Here is a 19021-nt window from a genome sequence, read left to right on the forward strand (position 1 = left end):
CAGCTTGGATTGGTTGCAGTAACAGCTGAATTTGCTCATCCTGGTTTGCTTGTAGGACGTGAATGCAAGAACCTGCCAAGGAACCAATGACCACGATGATTGATGAGTGCAGGACCTGAGAGAAGCACCTTGAATGACAACCTCGAGCAGTTTCCAGTATTGGATTGCAAAGATGGCCTTTGCTGCATCTCCTTGAGCAAGGAAAGCCAGGATACCTTTGCTTTGGAAGGAGAAAATGGGGAAAGCAGGAAGGAAGAAAAGAAACCCCCTGACTCCTCCCTCAGCCCCAGACAGCCCATGAACTGCCTTGCTGGGAATGGTAGGACAGGATGGACTCTGGATTGCTCCCTCTGGATGTGTGGTAAGACTGTTATGCCAACTTTTAAGAATAGCATGTAAAGCATTTTCTGCCTTGGCTAGATGGTGCAAGGGCAGCCTTTAAGCAGCTGAAGCATTCCCTGAGGAGAGCTCTGGGTCTGCCATATGTCTCAGAACTGTTGGAAGCATCTTTGGTGGGGAGGGCAAACAAAGGCCAAGGTGTGCAGTGACCCCCCTGAGAAGGGACTTTGAGTTAATGGCATCCCTGCAAAGTGAACTTTGTGGGCTGTTCCCTCTGTAGGGCAGGTGATAGTCCCAGCTACAGTGATGGGAAAAATGGTTAAAAGGGAGCCCCAAAAGCTGGAAATCCTCCTGGAGGCTCTTGGCCAACAGAGTTTCCTGAGTTCGCCCTGCAAGAAGGACAGTGATAGCTTTTGAGTGCTGGTAGATCCTTTGAATAGATAGCCTTGAGTGTGTCCTTGTTGCACCAGTAGGCCGTGTCAAACTCCCTATATTCCAGGAGATATACATATTGAATTTTAAACTGATCTTCATAATCCTTCATAATCCTGAGGCTCTCCCCTGCAGGAACTCCAGGAACTCCTGGTGCCGCCTGGGCCGATGGATTGGACGCCCCAGCCCCTCCGTTCCTGCCCAGCCACTGGGTCCGTGTCCAGTGGTGGCACTGCCAGCCCTGCAGGTGAAGTGGGAAGGGCCTTTCCAGGTCTTGTGGGTCACATTTATAGCAGTTGACATTGCAGAAAAAGGATGTTGGGTCTCTTCTTCTTGAGTTCAGAAAGCTCCTTTTGGTTGGTGAGCAGGACAAAGTGGATCCTTCAGAGTTCCATCCATGTTTGTGTCTCAGCCTGTGTTAGGATTCAGGGCTGTAGCTGTTGTTGTCACTGAGGAGTCAAACTCTGCTTTAAATAATGAGACATTGGCCTGATGGCCAAGTGTCAGGAAAAATGGGGGAATGCTGTCTGAGTGTTAAGATGTAACAAGAGCTGATCCTTTTTGCAGTGGGATGTAGCCTGGAAAGTGCACAGAACTGAGCCAAGGGAGTGAAAGGGAGCAACCAAGGGAGGTGAACAAAGAAGGAAGAAGGGAAGTGAGGCAGCAGGCAAGCAGCAGCAAGTTGCTGTGTAAGCAGGTGAGTTGTGTTGAGGTTCCTCAGGCAGGCACTGAGGACTTTGAGGGCTCCAGACAGAGCAGACCTGTGAGGGCCCTGGGTGAAGCCCCTTGGAAACCTTCTAAGGGTAGGTGTGTATGGTAATGAGTGTAGGAGAATGTCCTGAATATTGAACAGGAATGCAGGTAAGGAAAATGAATCCTCCTGTGATGCTGCCATATCAGCTGCAATGGAGATAGGTCTGTGTGCCCTTTGGGATCTGATTACCAGGGCACCTGGTGGGCTGGAATGATTCAAGAGCATAGGAATAAAAGATTTCATGGCTTCTAAAAGTCACGATCTGAGTCTTAGAGGCTTCTTTGAAGAGCTGAGTTGAGGCAGCAGAATTGGCCCCCCAGGAGGGACTCTGTGCCTGCTCTCCCGTGGCTCCAAGGGATCTCTGGCCCTTCACGCCGGCACCGAGATTTTCTCGGGAAGGGCCTCGGATCCCCGGACCAGTCTGGGACACAGGCAAGATCCCCCTACATTTTAGGACCAAATTGTGCCCCCTGGAGGGACAGTGCTGTTGGTGCCGCCCGGGTTGGGGCACCCCCAGGACTCCAGCGCGCACCGAAAGGATTATTCGGGGAGATCCTCGGGGTGCCCGGCCCTGGGGAGCTCAAAGCAAGGTCCCTGCAATGGATTCAGGCATTCCTGAGAGTATCCCAGGGGTACCTGTCCCTGCTAGACGTGGAGCTCTCTAATGGACTGTAATTGGGTGATAAAAGTGGTGCTCCAAGTGCAAAAGAAGGGTGGGATTGGGATTAAGAAATGAGCAGTGATGGTCCAATTGGCTGGTTTCTCTGGAATGTAATGGTAAGAGCTGCAGGAGTGCCAGGTGTGTGTTCCAGTCCCCACCATTTTGTTTGCACGTGTCCTGGTCAGACACAGGTCCAACTTCCTCAGTCCTTAACCCAATAGAAGGAGTGTGGCTTTAAAAGGCACAGACTCTGTTTCGGTGATGTAAGAAAGACGAAGACCTTTATTATGACAATGCATCAGCTTTTATATCCCAGGCAGAACAATAGGTAGTTCAAGCAGAACAATTGGTGATCTTCTACTTATGCTTACTTTTTCAAGTCTACATAATACAGCCTGTGTTTTAAAAGATACAAATAACTACATATCTTAGCCACCAAGGTCCTTCTTGCAGTCTTGTAGCTTCTTCTTCTGTGTCCTCTTTGTCCTGCTTTCCGTTCCCATGGCTTTCTGCCAGCTAGTTGAACAATGTCCACTGTCCTGGGCCTGAGGGAGGTGACACTGTTCACCTCCATAATTCCCCCTTCTTTTTTTACAAATAAAACAGCCTTTAATGCTTTGTTTATAGTTGGTTGATTGCATTGCATCAAGCATGGCAAGCATATTGCAATACACAGAAACATCCTCACACCGGCCCATCCCATCTTTACTATGGATTTAACCCATGCTGATATTCCCCAACTATTCAGCAGGTTTTCCAGGTAATCCCAGCTCTCCTTAACATGCAGCTTTGCAACTCCCTTTTGCAACTGTTGGATGCACTGTGAATAGACTCCCAATGATCAGACAAATTCATACCACACCTTCCTTGAAATTCTTTACATTCATGTCCCTGAGCCAATAGTAAAAAGTCAATTGTAGCTCTATTCTGTAACACAGCAGGTCTGACTGAATTAACATCCAAAGGCAGTTCACTTAGTACCTTGCATGTTGCATTTGTTTGCTTTGCAAGACAGCATCCTAATTTGTTTCTTGTAGCTTTTGCTGTTCCTACAAGGGCAAATAGTGAAGCAAAAATTCAGGGTGCTTTATCCCAATAGGTTCCCCTCTCGTCACAGGCTGCAGCAAAAGCAGGAGTAGAGCATCCCTTTGGTCTCGCCCCAGCAGTGTGTGCAGGAGAACATCAGGAACATTGGGGACCATACAGGTCAGTCTTGCCCCAGCAGTGTGTGCAGGAGAACATCAGGAACACTGAGGACCATACAGGTCAGGTGTCCAATTGTGCAAGGCTCTCTGACTGCACGTGTTGGAATTCCTGGCCATGCCCTGTCTCCACAAAGAAGAAATTCCTTTCGGAAGACTGTGGGGTTTGGTCAGACTGACTGAATGGTTTCCACTCCTGTGTCGTTGCACCACAGTGACTCATTTCTATACGTGTCACCGTAGGCGTTGTTCCCTGCTTCTCATGGCTTGTCCAGGAGATGGAATTCCAGTGCTACACAATAGATGGCTCGTGGTGCTCCCAAAAGGAGCCTTTCTGTCTTCAGGGCAAGTTCTGGTGCCCCTGGAGCTGTTGGGAGAAGCAAAGGGGTGGCAGTGAGAGGCCTGGAATGATGTTGCTGTAGCACAGACATTGTTCCCTGGCAGGTTCCTGGCTTGGATTCCTTGGCTGCCACTTGGCAAGGCCTGGCAGGGCCTCAGTTGTGTAGGGAACCAAACATGGAATGGGAAAGCAAAGGGGGGGAGGTTCTGGTTTCAGAAGGGATCATTGCCTTCTCTTTCGGAAGGTACAGTGAGCTGGTCCAACTGTGGCAAGAAGAGCAAGTGGGCTGTGAAGGTTTGGAGCAGTCTGCAAGGTTCCTCATGCCCAAAGGAAGTGCAGCCCTGGAAGAGTCAGGAATACTGACAAGTGCCCCAGTTCTGGTGAAGCTCAACTGTGTAAAACACTTATGGAGCTAAAATTCCACAGCACTGAGCTGTTGGGTCCCAAATAATAGTGAAGAGAGAGGCAGAAACTCCCCCTGCTGCTGGGGCTGAACTGTCTGCAGTGACTGGGCAGGACTTGGCCCTGATGCCTGAGTGCTCTCCAACCCCCCCAGGCTCGATCCCAGCTGTCAGCCCCTGGCTCCATAACTTGAGAAGAGGGTGTTCCTGCCAGCCCAGCTGCTGTGTTGGTGGTCCTGGGGGCACCTCCTGCCCTGGCCTGCTGTGAATGTGTTTGTGTTGTAGCTCAATAAAGTCCCTTTCAGTGGTGATTGTGTCATTTTTGTGTTAGTTCCTCTCCCCTCTTGCCCTGCCCCGGTGGCTGCATCACTGGCTTGTGCCTAAATGAACTCTTCCCCTGCAGCAGTTCCCTGCTGCTCTCAGAGAGGGTGGAGTTGAGGTCTCTGAGCAAAGGGAAAAAGGATCCATCCAAGGCAGGCCAGTGCTCCCCCCCTGCCTTCCTCCAGCTTCCCGTGTTTCCAGTTCCCATCCCTGCTGGACACAGAGCCTGTTCCCAAACAACCCCTGTTCCTGTTCTCTCTCTGTGTCTCCCCTCACACCTCCCCTCCTATAATCTCCAGCCGCCCAGGCCCCTGTTTTTGAGGGGCATTCCTGGGCTGCTGCCCCCCATTCTTTATAAATGAAGTGCCAAGAGCCCCAAGTGCAGAGAGGTCTGCAGGGAATCAGTGCCCAGAGCTGCCTGTGCCTGCCTGTGTTCCTGCAGTTCTCCTTCCTGTTCTCCCTGGGCTGGAGAGACCTGCCTGCCCTGGGTTTATTGGAGCAGAGGGATGGGATTACATTTGTCCAGAAGGTTTGTTCACAGACATGTTTTCTGACAGACAGTGCCATTTCCCTTTTGCCTTTCCCAGGTTTTTCCAAGTGCTGCCCAGCACGGGGATCCATGTGGTGGGACAGTGACTGGCAGGAGGAAGGGGAGCCTTGGCCTCACCTGCCCAGCTCAGGTGGGTGGCACAGAATGGGGGTGGGCTGGCAAGGCATGAACACATTTCTGAGTTCTGGAGTGCCTTGAATCCTTTCCCTGTCAGGTTTCTCTCCCTCATTTCCTGGGCTCCATTGTCCCAGGTGTCTCTTCCTTTGCCCAAAGTCCAATGGCAGAGGATTGACTGACTCCCATGGGAGGTTTGGAATGAAAAGGGTTCTGTTCAAATGGGGCAAGGAATGCAGTAAGAAAGATGAGCCTCCTTTTAGTGCCTGAAGTAGAGAGGAATAAAAATGGTGGAAAAGGTCCCATTTTATTTGTTGTCCCCCCTGGATTTTTCATGGTTAAAACTCTCTAGTGAGCAATTGAAGAGAAGGGTGAAGGGCAGGAGCCTTTGACTTGCCCAGTGCCCTTAATTGACTTGTTCTCCTCTCTTCCAGGCCAGGCCAAAGCCCTGCTCCAGCCCAGCTCTGCCAAGTGCCCTGGGCTGGGAGCAGCCAAAGGCAAGAGGCTGCAGCCCCGCCGGCCGGGCTGGGGGCTCCTGGTGCTGCCCGTGGGGTGGGGTAAGTCAGAGGGACACGTTTCTCTCCTCCTGCTGTTGGCATTTGCTCCCTGGGCACTGGATGTGTAAGGAAGGACGGAGTGGCAGGGAAGGGCAGTGTTTCCAAACTGTCTGAATGTTGCCCCCAGGTTTGGGATGGAGCAGGGATGGGGGTGGTTGGGTTTGGCCTGGGCCGGTCAGGATCAGCCATAAAGGACCCACCAGAGCCCTGAACCCTCACTGGACATGTCCAGCCCCTCAAGTCATTAATTTTCAATAGAGGACAAAGTATTGGTACTTGCTTCTGATCTGTGGAGGATTTCCTTTGGAATGATTAATGCAAAACATCTCTTTGGGTCTTTTGTTTGTTTGTTTGTTTGTAATTTCCTCTCTGGCTTCAATGAGTTTGGTGTGTTCCTATTAAGGAAGCAGCCTGTTTTTATCTTGAAATTTGGGGTGGTTTGGTTTGTTTAGGTTTTTTTCCCCCCACTGACTCGGGCCATCCGTGCATAGTCCATGTTGTCCCACAGGACTGTTCTGGTTCTGGGTCAGAGAGAGAGAAGGGAAGTGGCTTTTCCTCATCTGGAATGTTTCCAAGCAGAAGTGGGACATTGTCCTGCCCCTCCCCAAAGCACTGCAGGCACCTGGGAGTAGCTCAGGGCTGGCCCAGTTCTCTGAGACAGAACTATGGTGGAGAGGTTTAAGTATTAATCACATCTCTGGTGTCCCTTGGTTGCAAAGATTGGGTCCTACACTCCCAGAGCGTTAAGGAGAACAAGGAACTTCTGTTCTTCCTGGCAAACCTTCTGCTATTGCTTGTGCAGTGTTTGGGTTCTGTTGTCCGAGTTCCTGTCCAGGATCTTTCTAAGAGAACCTGTTAGAAATGTAGAGGTAGGATTAGAATTTGGGTCTGTTGCCTCCCCAACTGCCTCCAAGTCCTGATGGACTGGAGTGATGAGTGCTTTCAGCCCAGGGTATTTCTTACTATTGTGTGGCTTTCCCTCAGCTGTGGGTGAGGAATTGTGCAGGCAAGGCCTGTGTGCCCGTGGGTGTCTCCCGTGTGTGTCCGTGTGGCAGGGCTGGGACAAGGACTCGTGCAGGGACCCAGCTGGCACTGGAGCTGCTGCCATTCTGAGCCACTGCCAAGGGCTGGGGAGAGACCCTCTGGGAGGCTGTTGCCAGGATTCCATTGGGAGCTGGATCTCCCTCCAGCTGCAGCAGCCAGGGGAGGGTTCTTCCTTGTGCAGCCCAGTGGCTTCTGCTCAGGCTGGCCCAGAGTGGGGCTGGGGCAGGTTCTCCAGGGAACTGGAGCCAGCCCTGAACGGGGCTCTGGAGAGCAGGAGCTGCAGGGACTGAGGTTTGCAAAGCTGGGCTGAAGTTTGTCAAAGCAGCAGAACATTCTCATTCTGGTGGGTTTGTGGAGTCCGTGTTGGTGCCCAGGAGAACTGGGTCAGACTGGGCTTTGTGGTCCGAGAGCTGCCCCCCTAAATTTGGCAGGCTGTGTGTGCTGGCAATGAAGTGCTATCCCAGAGGCTGATGGTTTCTGTCTCCAGGGATGCCCAGGACGCTGCTAATGCCCAGGGATCTGCTCTGGGTCCAGGCTGTCCGTGCTGGAGGGCCCTGGTGGCTGCAGTCCCTGAGCCCGCAGAGACAGAGAGAGCCCCGGCCCGAGGGGCCTTTGGCCCCTTGTCCTGAATTTGGGGTGAGCCTGGGAGCGTGTGGAAGGTGAGAATGAGGGCTGTGTTCCAGCCTGACACCGGGAAGGTCAGTGTTTCCCTGGAGGGGGAAGGTTTGGGCCCGCAGGCTGAGTTGGAACAGGACCAGGGCAACAGACGCTGCTGTCTTTTGTTGCCTCCTGAGGTCTTCTGTCCCCCTTGGAGATTTCCTCCCGGGCTGTGGCCCCACAGGGAGCAGAAGGGAAAGCTACCAATGCCATGGGCATTGCCAGCCTTTGTCTCTCTGCTTTGCCATCCAAGCTGGGAATTTGCTGCTGTTGCTGCCGAGGCTGCCCTACCTGGGAGTTGTGTCCTCCTTGCAGCCCTTCCCAGCCCCAGCCATGAGCTCCAGTTGTGCCTCTGTGTGTCTGGGAGTGTTTGCTGGGACTGTGCTTCCAATGCATCATCCCTGAGAAGATCCTGTTGTTCCAGAGCACTGGGGACAGTTTGGGTTTGGCAGCTTCAGAGCTGGATTGGAGCAGTCCCTGAAAAGAATCAGGAGAGTGGAGGTTTGTCCCAGTGGTGCTTTCACACCCCACTGGACAGGCTGGGCTTTGTGTTTGAGGTTGTCCTGTATTTGCTCTGCAGATAATGGGCCCTTCCCAATTCAGCCCAGCAGATCCCAAGGGCTCTGTCAGGAATATTTGTTCTTTCCTTCCCTTTGGGATAACTTCATCTCCAAATTGCCATGAGCAATTCCTTAATTTCTCCTGAAGAAAACCAAGTGTCAGAGGCAGTTTGCCAAGGAGGCCAGAAGTGTCTTTGGAGCAGAGAGTGCTGCCAGCTGCGTGTGCCTGTCCCCAGCCTGGCACTGCCCACAGGGACACACTGGGCACTGACCATGAGAGGGAACAAAACCACTGCCTGCCAGAGGGTTTGTCCTGGGCCAGTCAGGCCTGGGGCAGGAATTGGACTGGGCAACTCCATCAGCTGCTCTTCCCTCCCCCACAAAGCCCCATCCCCTGGGCATTAATGACGTGCCCTGTGCCCAGCGCTCCCTGTTCACCCAACTGAAACCAGAGCAAGGCTTGCTTTGCTTGGAACAACTTAAAATAACTTGAAACCAAAATAAATCACTTTTTTCTTCTTTTTTTTCTTTTAGATGCTGGAATTGCCTCTCTGGCTGTGTGCTGAGCTCTGGCTGCAGGGGACTGTCAGGCCTTGGTGGCTGTGAGTTCCTGTTCTTCTCCCTGGGAAACTGGAAAGAGTTATTCATTAGATTGCAGAAATGTAATTTTGAGGGGACCCAGCAACTGTTTGTGTAGGAAAAGGTGAGGTGCTGCAGAGGGGAGGGAGGTGGCATTTTGGAGGGGTCCCACTGAGGGGGGAGTGGAGAGCCTGGGGCTGGAGTGTGAGTTATTAAACAGGGAAGAAGGGAAGGATGCTTGGGAGGGAAACACTCAGGGAATGTGTAGGGATGGAATGGAAATTTGGGGTGTCAGGAAGAGATAATTGGTGATGTAGAGGAAGGGAAATGTTGGGGGTAAGACTTGATCTCATCTGTAGAGGACAGAAGGACCATTTAGAGGTAAAGTGAGGCAGTGAGTGGTGGGCAGGTCGGGAAAATTTGTGTTTGTAAAATTTCAGGTCACCTGTAGCAGAGAGGATGTACCTCCTGATGGACACTGAGACAGTCAGGGGTGGGCAGGATGGGGGGAAACCTTTGGGGTTAAAACTTGAGGGAACGTCCAGGGCAGAGAGTGAATATTTTGAAGGATAAATGAGGTACTCAGTGGTGGACAGCTGGGGAGTGTTTTAGGGTAAACTTGGGGTAGCCCACAGGGTAGAGAATGAACATGTATTTGTACAGAGGAGCTGATTACATGTGGGTAGGTAAGGAGAATTTTGGGAGTAAAATCTGGGCAATCTGTAGCAGAGTGAATGAATATCTTGGTGTGAAGTGAGGCAGTCAGTGTTTGGCAGGTAGGGAAAAATTCTGTTTGTAAAATTTGAGGTCACGTGGAGCAGAGAGAATGTACATCCTGAGGTAAACTGGGGTAATCAGTTGTGGACATATGGGGAAAATTGGGGGGGAAATATCTGAGGTAATCTGCACGGTAGAGAATGAATATTGAGAGATGAACATGAGGTACTCAGTGGTGGACTTGTAGGGAAAATTGTGGGGGTCAAATCTGTGGCAATGTGCAGCAGAGAGAAGGAACATTTTGGAATAAAGTGAGGCAGTCAGTAGGGGAGAGGCAGAGAAATTTCTGAGGGTGAAACTTGAGCAAAGCTGCAGGGCAGAGAATGAATATTTGGAGGTCCAAAAGAGGCAATCAGGAGTGTGCAGTAGGGAAGACTCTGGGGAGAGAATGACTCTTGTGTTCAAAAAGAGGTAATCAGGAGTGGGCTGGAAGGGGAAAGTTTGGGGGTTAAAAAGGAGGTTCATTCTCTGCAGGGCAGGGAATGAACACACTGAGGTAACCTGAGGTGATGAGTGGTGAGAGACACAGACAATTGTGGGTGTTAAAGTTCAGGTAATCTGCTGGGAAGAGAAGGAACCTGTTGAGGTAAAGATGAGGCACTGGGTGGCAGACAGGTGGGGAGAGGTTTGAGATAAGCCTGAGGTGTGTGTGGGGTGCAGAAAGACCCTCTGTAGGTACAAAGGAGCTGGTCAGACGTGGACAGGTAAGGCAGATGTTGGGAGTAAAATGTGGGGCAATCTGTCCCAGAGAGAATGAATCTTTTGGGGTAAGGTGAGGCAGTCAGTAGTGGGCAGGGAGGGAAATCTTTGTTTGTCAAACCTGAGGTAATGTGGAGGAGAGAGAATGCACCTCCTGGGGTAAACTGGGGCAAACAGTAGTGGACAGGTGAGGAGGTTTTGGGGGAAACTTTGAGGTCATCTGTGTGGCAGAGGATGAATGTTTGGAGGTAAAAATGAGGTAATAAGTAGTTTGCAAGCAGGGAAAACTGTGAGGGTAAGTGTGGATGTCACCTAGGGGAGAAAATGAGGCTTTTGAGGTCCAGTGAGGCAGTCAGTGGTGGGCAGGGAGGGAAAATTTGTGTTTGTAAAATCAGAGGTCTTGTGGAGAAGAGAGAATGCACCTCCTGGGGTAAACTGGGGTAAACCTTGCGGACCTGCAGGGAAAATGTGGGGGGTAAAACTTGTGGGAATCTGCAGGGCAGAGAGTGAATCTTCTGAGGTGAAAATGAGTTCCTGGGTGGTGGAGAGGTGGGGAAAGTGTTGAGAGTAAACTGGAGGTGGTGTGCTGGGTAGAGAATGAACATCTTGATGTAGAAGTGAGTTGCTGAGATGTGGAGAGGTCGGGAAAATGCAGTGGGTCCAGAGTGAGGTCACCTGTAGCAGAGAGGATGTACCTCCTGATGGACACTGAGGCAGTCAGGGGTGGGCAGGAGGGGAAACCTTTGGGGGTAAAACTTGAGGGAATGTCCAGGGCAGAGAATGAATATTTTGAAGGATAAATGAGGTACTCAGTGGTGGACAGTTGGGAAGTGTTTTAGGGTAAACTTGGGGTAGCCCACAGGGTAGAGAATGAACATGTATTTGTACAGAGGAGCTGATTACATGTGGGTAGGTAAGGAGAATTTTGGGAGTAAAATCTGTAGCAGAGAGAATGAATACCTTGGGGTAAAGTGAGGCAGTCAGTGATGGGCAAGGAGGGAAAATTTGTGTTTGTAAACGTTGAGGTCACGTGGAGCAGAGAATGTACATCCTGAGGTAAACTGGGGTAATCAGTTGTGGACATATGGGGAAAATTACAGGGGTAAAACTTGAGGTAATGTCCAGGGGACAGAAGGAATATTTTGAGTTAAAACTTGGGGGGTTTTTAAGGAGGTTATCTCCAGGGGAGAGAAAGGACATCAGGAGGTCAACTGAGGTAATCAGTGGTGGCCAGGTGGGGAGATTCAGGGCAGAAATCTCTGAGGTAATCTCCAGGGTCCAGAATGAATCCTGAGAGGTGCAGAGGAGGCAATCAGGAGTGGACACCACAGTGGGCCCAGGGAAGGTTCTGGGGGTAAAATGTGTGGTAGTGTCTGGCAGAGAGAATGAACATTTTGGGATAAACTAAGGCAGTCATCAGTGGACAGGTAAAACTAGAGAAACCCTCCAGGGTGGAGAATGAATATTTGGAGGTCAAAAGGAGGTAGTCAGTGGTGAGCAGGTGGGGGAAGTTTTGAGAGTAAACTTGAGGTGGTCTGTAGGGTAGAGCATGAACATATTTAGGTATACATGAGGTGATCAGCTGTGGAGAGGTAGGGAAATTTTGGGGGTCCCACTTGAGCAAATCTGCAGGGCAGAGCATGAATATTTGGAGGTCCTAAAGAGGTAATCAGGAGTGTGCAGGTAGGGGAGACTCTGGGATTTAAAAGGTAGGTAAACTCAGGGAGAGAATGACTCAATTTTGTGTTCAAAAAGAGGTAATCAGGAGTGGGCTGGAAGGGGAAAGTTTGGGGGTTAAAAAGGAGCTTCATTCTCTGCAGGGCAGGGAATGAACACACTGAGGTAACCTGATGTGATGAGTGGTGACAGACAGACAGTTGTGGGTGTTAAAGTTCAGGTAACCTGCTGGGAAGAGAAGGAACCTGTTGAGGTGAACTGAGGGTCTCTGCAGTGGCCAAGCAGGGAAATGTTGGGCTGATCCCTGAGTTGCTCCTGTGTGGGGCGGCTGCAGCGAGGCCGAGCCCTGGCCCTGATTTGCCAGCCATGGGCAGGGGGCTCTGTGCCAGCCGGGGGAGCAGCGGGGCCCCCGTGGCAGAGAGGGCAGGGGGGCTGTGGAGCTGCCCCGGGGGGAGCGGGGGGTCCTTTCCTGGGCCGCCTCCAGCCCCCCTCGATCCCCGGGGCTGCGCTGCCCCCCGAGGCTGTTTGGGGCAGAGAGTGCTGCCAGCTGCGTGTGCCTGTCCCCAGCCTGGCACTGCCCACAGGGACACACTGGGCACTGACCATGAGAGGGAACAAAACCACTGCCTGCCAGAGGGTTTGTCCTGGGCCAGTCAGGCCTGGGGCAGGAATTGGACTGGGCAACTCCATCAGCTGCTCTTCCCTCCCCCACAAAGCCCCATCCCCTGGGCATTAATGACGTGCCCTGTGCCCAGCGCTCCCTGTTCACCCAACTGAAACCAGAGCAAGGCTTGCTTTGCTTGGAACAACTTAAAATAACTTGAAACCAAAATAAATCACTTTTTTCTTCTTTTTTTTCTTTTAGATGCTGGAATTGCCTCTCTGGCTGTGTGCTGAGCTCTGGCTGCAGGGGACTGTCAGGCCTTGGTGGCTGTGAGTTCCTGTTCTTCTCCCTGGGAAACTGGAAAGAGTTATTCATTAGATTGCAGAAATGTTTTTTGAAACCTGTCCCCTTCTTTGTGCCTTTTGCTGACAGATCTTCTCTTTCTGCCTTTCAATTTACAGCCTCCTTGCAGCTCCCAGCCGGGAAAACCTGGGATAACTGAGGAGGGACCGAGATGAAGGTTTTAGCTGCAGACTTAGGCTAATTTCTAGGGGATACAGCAACTGTTTGTGTGGGAAAGTGTGTTTAACCACATTGGCCCAAGTTGTGTTTGAACCAGCTTGGAAAACCTGGGATAACTGAGGAGGGACCGAGATGAAGGTTTTGTCTGCAAACTTGGGGTAGTTTCTAGGGGATACAGCAACTGTTTTTGTAGGAAAGTGTGTTTAACCACATTGGCCCAAGTTGTGTTTGCACCAGCTGGGGCCAGAGGTGCCAGGCAATCCAAAGCAAACCCTGCTCAGCCTCTAAATCCCAGGGGAAGTTCTCCAAGCTGCTCATTGACGGACTAAAGATCCATTGAAATGGAACCAAGAGCACTACTAAGTTTCCTGAGAATCCCAGGATTGCTGTCCTAGAATTTTTAACAGTTTTTTTAATCTTTTTATGACAAAAATTACTTTCTTCCTTTGATTGAGTCCCTCAGTAGGATTTGGGATTTCTGTGGATTCTGAATCCCTCCCAGTGGCCCTGACACTGGTCAGAGCTGGCAGGACAAACAGAGTCAGAGCTCCTGGCAGGCACAGGGGCTTTCCCCCAGAGTGGATCCAACTGCTGCCCCCCAGCCTGGCCAGGCGGGATCTGCTTTGGCTCCCGGCTTCTGCCAGAGACAGAATGTGTTCCCTTGATTGGAATGAGGATCCCGTAGCTTCATCTCCTGGATGTTCCCTGGGCAGCTGATCCACTCTGCCCCACGTCCTGCTCTCAGTTCCTGCCCAGCCAGAGCCATCTGTGCCAAGGGCACGAGCACTCCCAGCCTGGATAGGGAATGGGGGACTGGCTTGTGCACAATTCACCTAGAAAGTCAAACGAGGGGACTGTTGGGCAGCGGCTTTGGCCGACACGGCAGCACAAAGATTGTTCTCTGCAGGGGGCCCAGGTTTGGGTGCCGGTCTCAGCTTTGCAGGTTTGGATGAATTCTACCTACAGCCCGCAATTCCATGCCGAATTCCTGCTGGAACAGCCTCCCAGTGCCTCCTGGAGCCCGGCTGTTCCCCCGCAGAGCTGCCGCTCTAACGCCAGGTTTGCCAGGAAGCAGCCACGGTTCCAGGTTTGCTCAGCGGGATCGGGACAAGGACAGGTTGATATTCCACAGACTTTGCTGTTTATAACCCTCCTCCCCCAGCCCCGCTGGTGTCCCTGGGGGGACTTGAGCGAGCTCCCTGGAATTGGGCCGGTTTTCCGCCCCGGGCCGGGCTCCAGGGGATGTGTTCGCCCAGGAGAAGGCGGGGGCCGGACGCGCTCCCGGCCCGGGGCGAGGCAGCCCCTGAGCACGGGCGAGGACGTCTGTCCGGGCGGGAAGCCGCTGTCCCTTCCGAGCCTCGGGAGCGGCCCCGGGGAGTTCTTTTCCCGAGGAAAGGGATGCACAGCCCTGCCTTCAGGGCACCTCGGCTCTGACCCACCTGTTCAAGCTGTCCACGGGTTCTGCAGGTGCGGTTGGGTCCCCGAAAAACTGCGAATTGCATCCAAGCCCAACTTTCTCCAAGCACCCTCTTTTCTTTTCAGGCATCTCCGAGGGCTCTTGCTCGGGATTTAGTGCCGCTGAGGGCACATGGCCCTGGCTTTAAGGCTGCTGCTGGCTGCTGGCCTCCGGCTGGAAGGGCAGGGATTTGGGGCGGGCGGGACACCCGTGGGGGGCGCGGGGGAGCTCTGGGAGGTGGGCCCTGGGAATGGCTGCCCGCGCTGCTCTGCAGCCCCGCCGTGCCGACACTGCCGAGTGCCAGCTGGATTCTTTGGGTCCTTTGGGGCTGGCGCTGGGGCGTGTCCAGGGTGAGGCATCTCAGGGGGCCCGTCCAGAGCAGCGCCCGGCTGAGGAGCCGCGGGCAGCCCTTTCCCCGTGCCCACCCCACGGGGGCTGTAGGGCACAGCTCCAGGGCACAGCTCATCCATCCCCTGGCAATAGGAAGCCCAAGCAGGGCTGGGTCGCTGTCTGTCGCTCCGGCCTCCTCCCGGCCCGCGTTCCCTGCCCAGCTGGGACTGCCCAGGGAGCCCCGAGAACGTTCCTGGCGGGAAGCGGGAGCCGCCGAGGGCTCCGTCCAACTCCGGGCCCGAAAAGCGGCCCCGACCTGAGCCCCCCCGGCATTTTGGGTTCCGAAGGCTCACCTGGAGGAGACGCTCCCCCGCAGGCGGGACCAGGCGGCGACACTCGACCAAACGCCTTTGCCTCGGAGCGAGGGATCCCTCCGGACTCGTTTGGCTCCTTTATCCCTGGAAATGAGCTCGGATGCCGCACGAGCACCTTTGCAGCCGTTGGGTGAAGCCCGGACGGGGCCGGAAAACCTCCCTGAGCAGGGCAGCGATGAATTGGTGCCCGTCCCCAGCCGGGCACAGCCCAGCCGGCCGCGCTCCCTCCGGCCCGTGGCTGCGAAGGGCTCCTGCAGAGATTGAATAAAAGCTCATTTCCTGACTGTATTTGCCCGCGGTCTTGCCCCTCTTTTGACTCGCGCAGCACCATCCGGTTGGAGCATTTCTTGGTTTCCTCCCCTGTAGCCGTTTCCCTCCCAGGCAGGGCCTTCCCCGTCTGCAAATCAAGAGGAAATGTTTCAACGGGATTTTGAAAACCAGAGGGTTTGCCCCGGGAGGGTGCGAGTTGCCGAGAAAGCGGGGGAGAGGAAGGAGAGCCTCAGGTCTCACCTGGCTGGTGTCAGATGAGCCGCACCTTCTGGATGGCAGGGCAAAGAACTGCTGTCGGTAATTGCCGAAGTTCCGCAGGCAGAGCTGGGAGCAGCCTGTGCCCGACCCGCGGCACGGTCAGTGCCAGCTCCTGGGGCCGCCTGAGGACAGACACAGGGACACGGGGACAAACGAGCAGCTCTGCTCGGGGTCCCGGAGCACGGGAGGAACGGGGAAAGGGCTGCCGCCGTTCTTCCCTCCCCGGCAGGCCCCCAGCTCCCCGCGGCCGGAGCGGGCCCGTGGCCGGAGCCCCGGCGGGCCCCAGATCCCTCGTTCCCGGGGGGCCCTGGGGGTGGGAACCTCCTGGGGCCGCGTTTAAGGGGGAGACGGGCGATGTTCGCCCCGGGAGCGGGTGCGGTGGCCTCGGGGGTGCCCGAGCGGGGAAGCTCCGATCCCGCGGGGGGTACGGGCGGCACCCCTCCTCGGGGGTCCCGGGGCCGGCCCGGCGTGGCCCCGCGCCCCGGCCGGTCCCAGCCCCGGCTCCGCGTCTACACGACGAACGCGCCGCCGTTCTCCCCCGACCGGGCCCCGGCAGAGCCCCGGCCCGAGCGGCCCCGCCGCGCTCGGCCCCAGCGCCCGGCCCGGAGCGGCTCTTCTCGCCCGCGTTGCCGGGGCACAGGCGGCGAGGCCGGGCTGGGATGAGCCCGGCACCGATCCTGGTCCCCGTCCGGATGCCGAGCCCCATCCCAGCCCCAAACCAACCTCGCTCCTCCGGTCGCGGTCCCGGTCCTGGCCCCGATCCTTGTCCCGGTCCTCCTGCCGAGCTCCATCGCCACCCTCGGTCTTCCGACGCGCCGATCGCTCCCGCAGCATCCCGGTACGAGGTTCCTCCACAGACTCGGGACGAGCGCGGCTCTGCCGGCTTTAAACGGCGCGGCCGGGGCGGGGCCGGGGCGGGGCCGGGGCGGAGCGGGGCCCGCACAGGTGTGCGAGGCGGGGCCCGTCCAGGTGCGCGGGGCGGGGACGGGCAGGGGGCGGGTCGGGGCGGGGGTATTTAAGCGCCGGAACTCGCCCCCGCGGCCGTTTGCTCGGGCAGTGCGCGGGGAGGCAGCAGCGCCGCGGGAGCCTCTCGCTGCCGCGGCCCTTTTTCTTTGCTTTTGTTTTTGTCTTTCTTTTGCTTTTCCCCCTTTTTTTCGTCCCCTCCCTTCCTCCCCCACCCTCCACCCGCTCCCCGCACGCCGCCTCTCCCCGGCCGCTGTCGCTGCCCTCCTGCACAGCCCGGCCCCCCCACCTGCCCCCGGCCCCCCCTGCCTGCCCCTGCTCCCCCCTCGCTGCTCCGCTGCACAGCCCGACCTGCCCGCACCCCCGCTCCGTCCTTGTCCCCCCGCCCGTCCCGTCCGTCCCCCTGTCCCCCGGGCCGTGTCCCCGCAGCCGCGGGCTTGGGGGCGCCGCTTTAATAAAGCCGCGAGGGCCGGAGCCGGCGTCCCCCCCTGGATCCCCCTTTCCACGGGGCCGGGCCCGCTCGGCGGGTCCCCCCCTGCAGTTCACAAGCACCGCCCGACACCGCCGGGGCTCCGGCCCGTCCCGACATCACACGGGGGGCTCCGCGGGCGGGGGGACGAGGGGGTGGCGGGGGGGGCAGGGGATGAGGGTCCCCTCCGGAGGAGGGGGCTCGGGGGGGACGAGGGGGAGGCGGGGGGGGCAGGGGATGAGGGTCCCCTCCGGAGGAGGGGGCTCGGGGAGGTGGGCGGGGGCAGGGGGGGGCTCGGGGAGGGGGGAGGAGGAGGGGCCAGGGGAGGGGGGCAGGGGGATCACTCCGGAGGAGTGGGGTCCTCGGGTGGGAGGGGTCAGAGGGGGGAATTCCTCCCACTGATCCCTCCCACCCCGGGACTCCGTCCCTCGGGGGGCGATCGGGGGCGGGGCCCCCTCCGGGAGAAGAAGAAGGGGGTCCCGGGGTGGGAGGGGGGAGTTTTCCCCCTGTCGGGCCCCTCCCACCCCGGGACTCCCCGCCCTGAGGGGTGGCCTGGGGACCCCCTCCAGGGCAGTGGGGTCCCGCGGTGGGAGGGGTCAGAGGGGCGAACTCCTCCCACTGATCCCTCCCACCCCGGGACTCCTCCCCCGGGGGGCGGTCGGGGGCGGGGCCCCCTCCGGGAAAGGGGGTCCCGGGGTGGGAGGGGAGGAGGGGCGAGTTCCCCCCTCTGGCCCCTCCCACCTCGGGACTCCCCGCCCCGGGGGGCGGTCGGGGGGACCCCCGTCCGGGGGAGTGGGGTCCTGCGGTGGGAGGGGTCAGAGCGGGGAGATCCGCCCCGCGATTCCTCCCATCCCGGGACCCCCTGCCCGGGGGGGAACGGGGGGGGAAGGCGGGGGGGGGGGGGGGAAGGAGAAGGGGGGAGTAGTGGCGGAGGGGGGGTGGGAGGCAAGGCGAGGGGGGACGGGGGGGGACGGGGGGGGACGGGGGGGGACGGGGGGAGAAGGGGGGACGGGGGGGAAGGGGGGGGTAGGGGGGGGAAGGGGGGGGTAGGGGGGGGAAGGGGGGGGAAGGGGGGGGAAGGGGGGGGTAGGGGGGGGAAGGGGGGGGTAGGGGGGGGAAGGGGGGGGAAAGGGGGGGTGGGGGGGGTAGGGGGGTATTAGATTCTTTAAGATTCTTAATGATTCTATTTTATCTTTGTATATATATATAGTATATATTATGTGATGTATAAGAATTATCTTCGTACAGTATGTCGCTATGACTTTAGTTTGTTAACTTATTCTACCTACTGTTGTAGAAGCAATCTTTTTTGCTTATTAATTTTAAAGTATTAGAGCATTTTATTAGTACTTTTTTAATAAGCGTTAATTAATAATTAATCGCTAAAAGCTATTGTGTGTTTAATTGGTTGTATAGTATAGTTACAATATTTATTTGTTTTATTCAGAAAATTTTTTCATATGTAGTATAAGATCGCGTGTGCTCATATCGGGAAGAAAGGGTAAAAATTGTTATTATTAGTAATTAACGTGCTGTAAATAATAATTTTTAATTATTACTTGATTTAAAAGTTTTACTTTTCAATTGCATTTTTCGTTTAAACAGTTAACAACTAAGAATTAATCTATTAGGTTTAATACAAGATGTTATCATATAATAAATTATTTACTGTTAAGGGATATGCTTTCATAAAGTCATGGATATTGGTTTTTATATTTATAATGTTTTTAAAGTTTTCTAAACGGTAAGTGTAATATATATATACTATGTACGAGCATATATGTTAAACGATTCTTTCCACCCCTTCCCCTACCTTTCCCTTTTATATATTTCCATTACATATGTAACATATATAAAACATAAAATATTAAATCTAAAAAAAGGTATTCGCGAGTAAAGCAATTAAATATTGTAACTATATTATACAACCAATTAAACACACAATAGCTTATAGCGATTAATTATTAATCAACGCTAATTAAAAAAGAACTAAAAAAATGCTCTAATACTTTAAAAGTAATACGCAAAAAAGATTGCTTCTACAACAGTAGGTAGAATAAGTTAATAAAGTAAAGTTATTGCGACATACTGTATGAAGAAAATTCTTATAA

At 54.8% G+C, this 19021-nt stretch overlaps 2 long non-coding RNA genes across 4 annotated transcripts; one reads left to right on the forward strand and one right to left on the reverse strand.

The window, feature by feature from the left end:
* Positions 1 to 852: 852 nt before the first annotated feature.
* On the forward strand, positions 853 to 3950 carry LOC135408276 (uncharacterized). Its single transcript, XR_010427453.1, has 3 exons — positions 853 to 1018; positions 1339 to 1468; positions 3286 to 3950. It is a non-coding gene; the product is annotated as an uncharacterized LOC135408276 (long non-coding RNA).
* An 8549-nt stretch (positions 3951 to 12499) lies between these two features.
* Positions 12500 to 15735, reverse strand: LOC135408275 (uncharacterized). Of its 3 annotated transcripts, none has more exons than XR_010427452.1 (3): positions 15461 to 15726; positions 14930 to 15347; positions 12500 to 13623 (listed from the first exon to the last, which is right to left on the reverse strand). It is a non-coding gene; the product is annotated as an uncharacterized LOC135408275 (long non-coding RNA). The 3 variants fall into 3 exon arrangements; XR_010427450.1 differs by having other exon boundaries at positions 13534 to 13623; positions 13755 to 15347; positions 15461 to 15735; XR_010427451.1 differs by having other exon boundaries at positions 13538 to 13623; positions 13751 to 15347; positions 15461 to 15735.
* Positions 15736 to 19021: the final 3286 nt, after the last annotated feature.

Source organism: Pseudopipra pipra, unplaced genomic scaffold (assembly GCF_036250125.1).
Source record: "Pseudopipra pipra isolate bDixPip1 unplaced genomic scaffold, bDixPip1.hap1 HAP1_SCAFFOLD_290, whole genome shotgun sequence".
Taxonomy (NCBI): domain Eukaryota; kingdom Metazoa; phylum Chordata; class Aves; order Passeriformes; family Pipridae; genus Pseudopipra; species Pseudopipra pipra.